Here is a 6,985-nt window from a genome sequence, read left to right as displayed (position 1 = left end):
CTCTTGGCCTCCCTGGTGGCAACAGCTGCCAAAGCGCCACATGCAAGCTGTAAATAGAACTGGGCTGCGCGGAAACCCAGGCCGCTTCCCTCCCCGAGCTCCCCTCTTCCGAGATCCTTAGATGCAACCATATAGTAATGGGAGTGGGGTGAGATCCAGCTAATCAAGAATGACCCATCAAAGCCTCTTATTCAAGAAAACAAGGGATTCCTCACTGGGACAGTGCAGAGCCTGACTCCCCCACGGTTAGGGCTGGCAGATTGGCAGACGTCTTATCTGGGGCATAGGTCACATACTAACGTAATGCCAATTTCGGGATCTCCTTAGCCAGCTTCTTTCAAATAAATGGGCTTCCAGAACTCGTGTGTGAACTGACTGAATGGAGACCCAGACTCTATATCCAAATCTAGAAGAAAAAAAATCATATTCCTAGCATAGCGCCTAGCTCCAGTCTTACTCTACCAATTTTTCAGGATTGGTGTTTTGAGAACAAAAATCATACTCATTCGAAATTATACTTGCTAAATAACTGTATAAAGACTCCTCACCACCAGTCTCTGACCCCTCATCCCACTCCCTAGAAATAATTGTGCTGGAAGCTGCTGGGGGTCAGTGTGGCTGACAGGCACCGTGGTGATCCCAGGTGCTGGCCAGAGCTCTGTGTCTAGAGACAGACCTGGATCAGAGTACCAAGCTACTTTTCTGCTAGTTGTACAGTTTGAAATGTTACTTAACCCCTTGAAACTTCAGTGAGCTCACTTGTGAATGTGTTTAACACAAAATACCCACCTGCGAGAAAGAGGATTAAAAATGACAAGATGTAGCTGGGCAGGGTGGCACTGGCCTGTAATGTTAGCCACTCAGGAGGCTGAGGCAGGAGGATTGCAAGTTCAAAGCCAGCCTCAGCAACTTATCCAGGCCCTAAGCAACTCAGCAAGACTCTAAATAAAATATAAAAAAGGGCTGGGGATGTGGCTCAGTGGTTAAGTGCCCAAGTTTAATCCCTGGTACCCCCTCCAAAAAAAATGATAAGTTGCACTCAATACTTTGTTAGCAATCTTTCCTCCTCCAGTGTTTCAGTGTGCCTATAACAATATGTATACAGACATAACTAAGAATTTACACATTGCTCTTCAGTTTGATATTTTCTGCTTGACACTTATTTAGAATGTTTTTAGCTGTAAGTAATAGAAAACACGGAACAAGCTACACACAGGTTTGCTTGTGTTTTTTTTGTTTTGTTTTGTTTTGTTTTTTCTCATAGTGCACTTGCTAGGCAGTGGCTGTGGCATGCTTTCAGCTCTTCAAAGGTCCTGTTGGGAACCCCTCTCTGTCCCTTCTCTGTCATCCTGGGTCTGCTGGCATTTGTCCGCCTGCTTGTCACCTTGTGGTCACAAAGTGGCCATCACTCTGACTACTTAGCCCACACTGAAGACTCAAAGGGGCAGAAAATAAAAAGGAAATGTTAGTTCCCTTTTATTAAGAAAGAAAAATCCTCCCCCAACCCATCCATCCAACCCCCAGTAGATTTCCACCTTACAGAGCATGGCCAGATTCATGTCCTACATGGACGCCTGAGGTGAGAGTTGGCCACTGGTATTGGATCAACCAATCCAAAGTGTCCGCCACAACCAGACATCCTGGGAATACATCTGAGTCAGTCACAGAGACTTCCTGTGGTCCAGTGTGTGGACATTTGGATAATTTTGGAAGAGTTTGTTCTTCAAACACACCCAAGCAGTGTCCTCATATTTGCTACGAGAGCTTCAGTAAGACACGGGCCTCGAGGAGGTACTGCTGGGTCAGAACATTTCAATCTTGATATCACCAGGATCCTGGGAGCTTCTGGGGACTGAGGACCACAGAAGGGAGCCTTCTCTGATCCTCACAGGCCATTTTGCCGGTAACAAATAACTGTGTTTTGCCTTTCACATGAGAAGACTGACTGTGATTCTGACGTAATTATAAAAAAAGTAGTGGATGGATTTTTGGAGTTCTGGGCCAGTTGATGACTGAAAGATGAAGAGAGAAACCTTTGAGTGGTTTTCAGGTTTCCTTTGCAATCTGACATTGTCCTCTGATGCAGAGGATTTCCTGGGTGATGGTGCAAAACAACACCTCTCAAGGGGACCATCACATCCACCCTAGAAAAGGGAAATGTGTACTCACACAAACAGCCCTGTGGATATGTTCACCTCAGCTCTACTTTTAACATTCAGGAACTGTAAACACTCAAATGCTCCTCAACAGCAGATGGGTAAACCAACTGGTAGATCCTTGGAATGGAATACTGCTCCGCAAGGCAAAGAACTATTGTCACATGGATCTCAAGAGCATTGTGCTGACTGAAAGAAGCCAGTCTCAAAGGGCTACATATGCATGATTCCATGTGTATGATGTTCCCAAAAGGACAAAATGACAGCAATGGTTGCCAAGGTTTCCAGAGTTGCTGGAGGGGGAGGTGAGGGTGCAGGAAGGGCACCAGCCAAGGGAGAGTCTTGCATGACCAAATTGTTCTTCATCCTGATTATGGAGCGATTTGCCTAAATCTGCATGTTGTGTCAAATTCACTCTGTATTTTTCTCAAAAGTCTGTTTTACTTTCGAAATACAAAGTAGATCATAGACAGTCTGCAAACCCTATTGGTCTACTAGTGGATCAGTGGAAAAATTAGAAATGACTATAGCAATTTTTCCACATTATGTTTGTTCTGATTATATTTATTAAGATGTAATTTAACTGTAATGATGAGTGCCATTCAAATTTAAGAAGTTACAATCTAACATTATTTTTATGTATTTCTTTTTCATGTCATTTTTCCAGTAATTCTTTTTACCATTTAGATCTGGGGGGTGGGTGAGGGAGTGCTGGGGATGAACCCAGGACCTCAAGCATTAACCACTTGTAAGTGCCCAATTCAGTGGCATGAGCACATCCACATGGTTGGACAACCAGCCCCACCATCCATCTCCAGAACTTCTTCAGCTTCCAGAGATGAAACTCCATCCGCATTAAACATGAACTTCCCATGCCCCCCACCCCAGCCTCTGACAGCCACTTTTATACTTTCTGTCTCTATGAATTTGGTTACTCCAGGTACCTTGCATAAATGCAACCCTACAATATCTGTTCCTTTGTGACTGCCTTATTTCACTTAGCATAGTATTCTCAGGGTCATGCACAATGTAGGCTGTGTCAGAATTTTTCTCCTTTTTAAGGCTCAATAATATTCCACTGCACGCATATACCACGTTTTGTTTATCCATTCATTGGTCAGTGGACATCTGGGTTGATTGCACTTTGGGGCTGTTGTGAAAAATGCTGCTTGAGCAATTATCTGTTAAGTCTCTGATTTTAGTTCTTTGGAGCGTATATCTAAAGTGGAATTGCTGAAGCACGTGATAACGTCATTTAATTTCTTGGGATGCTGCTGTTCCATTTTCTGCCAGGGCCACACCATTGCACATTCCTATCAGCCATGATCAAAGTTCCAGTGTCTCTGTATTTTCACCTACACTTGTTGTTTCCTTTTTCCTATAACAGCCATCCTAGCTGGTTTGCAGTGGTGTCTCATTGTAGCTTAGAATGGCATTTCCCCTGTGATTTGCAATTTGGAGCATCTTTTCATATGCCTATTGGCCATTCCAGTAATTCTTTTTATTATGTTTCATAAATGTAACTATTCACAACAGATTAGCAATGAGACAGGGAAACCAACAAGCCAGCATTTCACAGAGAGCTGCAGAGCACAGGCGGCTGGGCACTCTGCTATGTCAGGAATGAGAAGTTTGGGTAATTCAGGGTTCAGGGGGAGAAACATTGGCTTGTGCCATTTATAAGCAGTCAACTACTGCCCTGTAAAGAGTGAGGGAGGCCTGCTATCTTGCCAGCCTCTAGCCCAGGCTGACATCAGGCGTGACAGTCATACCCTTTGCAGCTACATTTAAATGTTACAAGTTCAAGTTACCCACATGGCCTGAAAGTGCAGCTGCTGACCTTTCAGCAAATGCCAAAGTTCTTCCAGGGCAGGCGCACAGAACAGAGGGGAGACAGAGCAACTGGTGAAAGCCCGAGGGGTGCAGGGGGGCTGCATTCCCTCACCGTGATTTCAGTGCCACTGATCCATGGGTGACCACAGAGCTATTTATGACCTGCTGGACTTGGTGAAAGATGCTCACCAGTCTAAGTGCATCAGGACATTCAGACCCTCCGGGATCCTCCCAAAGACCAGAAATGTGACTCCAGAGTTTTAACTGGGAGGTCATTCTTTGCTGGCAAAACCTTCCAAGAAGCTTTGGGTGCACCCTCTCGTGTGGTTCCAAACATGCTCCTTCATGAAAGTCAGCATTCCTGCCTGGAACATGGTAGACAACTTTAGGGTACGCCCTATTCATGGCCACATTTATCTTAAGTGACTGTGGTTTCTGGCCACAGCTGATTGGACCAGAGGTGGACACTTGACACATGCTGAGCCAATCAGATTTTTTTTCTCCTAGAAACTTAGGTGGGACACAGAGATGTCAGTGAATTGGATGAGGATAATGGAACTAAAAGAAATGTGACCTCGCAGGTAGGAAAGCAAAAGATTCCAAGTTTCACAAGATCCCCCTGAGATTCTCCAGCAAATTCCCTTTCTAATGTAGCCCTAATGAGTGGGTTTCTGTTACTTACAGTGAACCTGGCCTTGATTATAACAATAGCTATTACAATTAATATAGCAGAGCATGTTATCACAACCAACATTTGCAAAAGAAGAGACTGAGGCTCAGTGAGGTTAAAAAGCATCACCAAGCTCAGCCTTAGTACAGCCAAGGTGGTGGTACAGTGGCATGGCACAGCCGAGAAAGGTTCATTCTTCCTTCATCTCACAGTCTGAAATAGACTGCGGCTCAGGCTGCTGCCATGTTGCACCACCATCATTAAAACACACAGCTTCAGAGGTGGCCAGGAAGGAAAGAGAGAGGCTGAGCCATCCTGCACTGCTGGCCAACCTCTCCACCCCCGTCTCACTGGCCAAAACCCTGTCACATGGCCCTCATCTAAATGCAAGGGAGGCTGGGAAATGTAGTCTTCTTGGGAGGGGGGAGTCCTTCTTTGGCTCACACAGCTGGTAAACGGAGACCCAAAACTTGAGCCTGCATCACCCTGACCCCAGCATAAAGGATCTCAAGGTCATCCCGGGGGCACACTGCCTTCTCTGCAGCTTGCCAGGACACCCAGCAGGGTCCCAGTTCACCCCCATCTCCACCCTCACCAGCCAGTGTGTGGAGTCACAGGGAGTCCCTGCAGCTTGCGGCTTCAGGGAAACCAAAAAGAGCATCTCAATGAAAGGGAAGGCCACTCTGGGTTTAATCCTTCAAATTCCCAGAGTGGTGTCACAACAGCCCGTGCGCCCAGCACCCATTTGCTGAGAATGGCCACGTGAAGGAAGAGCGTTCCCTGGGCTCTGTCGCATGAGGGACCCTGCATTACACTCCTTGGGGAACATGAATAGGAGATGTTTTCTAGGACTACCAAAAAGCAGACTGATCAACACCAGAAGCCTGAAATTAAGGCAGTGACAAAGCCACCCTCCCTCTGGAGTTAGGGTCCTTCGACACCTCTTCCAGCTTTGGGGGGTATCCTTAGTTGCCTGGGCTTTTGGCACAGCACTCCAACCTCTGTCTCAATCTTCACATTGCCTTCTCCTCTGGGTGTGTCTTGGAAAGACCTCTGTTGGATTGAGGACCCACCCAGGTCCTCTAGGATGAGCTCATCTCAAAATCATTTCTTTGATTACATCTGCAAATACCCTTTTGCCGGAAGAGTTCACATTCACAGGGCAGAGATTTGGGCATGGACGTGTCTTTGTCGGGGACACCATTCAACCCACCATAGGCATCTTGAAATAATTCCTGACTCTGAAGTTGGGGCCCAGGCCACAGTCACTGTGGCGTTTTGGGAACCAATGAACTTCCACCTCTGTCCCCACCTGGGCATAAGCCATGTCTAACCTGCCCACAGTGGCAAATCCAGGGCATATGTGGCTTCATGTCACAATGGAAGGACATTCTCTTCACTTTTAGCAAAAGACCCAAGCAGCAAGTATGCTCTCGTGGAGAAACCCTCTGGCTGATTTGTATTAAAATACTTAGAAAGTAGGCCGTAGGCCAACTGTGACCTTGGAAGTTGAGAGTTATGCTTATGAAACAAACCTCCAGCAAAAGTCAGACCTAAGAGTAGGAAAGGGGAAGAGAGGCCAAATCCTGCTAATGGCAATGCTGAGAAAGTCGAGAGACTTAGCAGCCAACTATTTGCATGGTGAGAGGAGGCACTTTCCTTCATGAGAGAACATTATGTGTTTGATCAGGAGGAGAAAGAGTCTCCCATTTTAGGAGCAGTGTGACACCATGGAGCCCAGTGTTCTGTGCATCTCTGTGTGACTTTCCTGTAAGTGTGATCCTTCGTAGCCTCTGTCCAAGGGCAGCAGCCAAAAATCTCTGAGGTCACATCCAACTCTGAGATTCTAAGGGTCATCAGTGGAGAATCACTATTTCTCTGTGTCCATGTCCGTCTTTCTCAGAGCGGATATGGGGAGACGTGGGCACGCCCACAATAGGATGCAAATAAGCATCCATTGAAAATATGACAGGGGAAATGGGTCTTCTGGTTATTTTGCTCGGCTTCCTCATGGCACCAGGGTGGGGAAGAACTGTTTCCATACAGCTGTCACTAGCATAGGAAGGGGTCCCCAGACTGCTACGTGTCCTCCAAAGCTTTGAGAACCTGGCACCAACTGAGCTCGAGGGTTAAAACTCAAAAGGTGCTTTGTGAGTCCAAGGACTTTCCTGAGCAGGCCAGCCACAGCTGGAGTGGGGGAAATGCTCGGATTTGGGTCCAAGCAGTGGACAAAACCAGGTCCAGTACTCAGGATCAAAGTAAATTTTCTGTCAGAGAAACGTGGAATGAATTAGGAGTGTTTGAAGGGCAAGAAGCAGGATTTACA

The sequence above is a fragment of the Spermophilus citellus genome, assembly GCF_964194105.1.
Source record: "Spermophilus citellus genome assembly, chromosome: 12".
Taxonomy (NCBI): domain Eukaryota; kingdom Metazoa; phylum Chordata; class Mammalia; order Rodentia; family Sciuridae; genus Spermophilus; species Spermophilus citellus.
Note: the sequence above shows the minus strand (reverse complement) of the source record.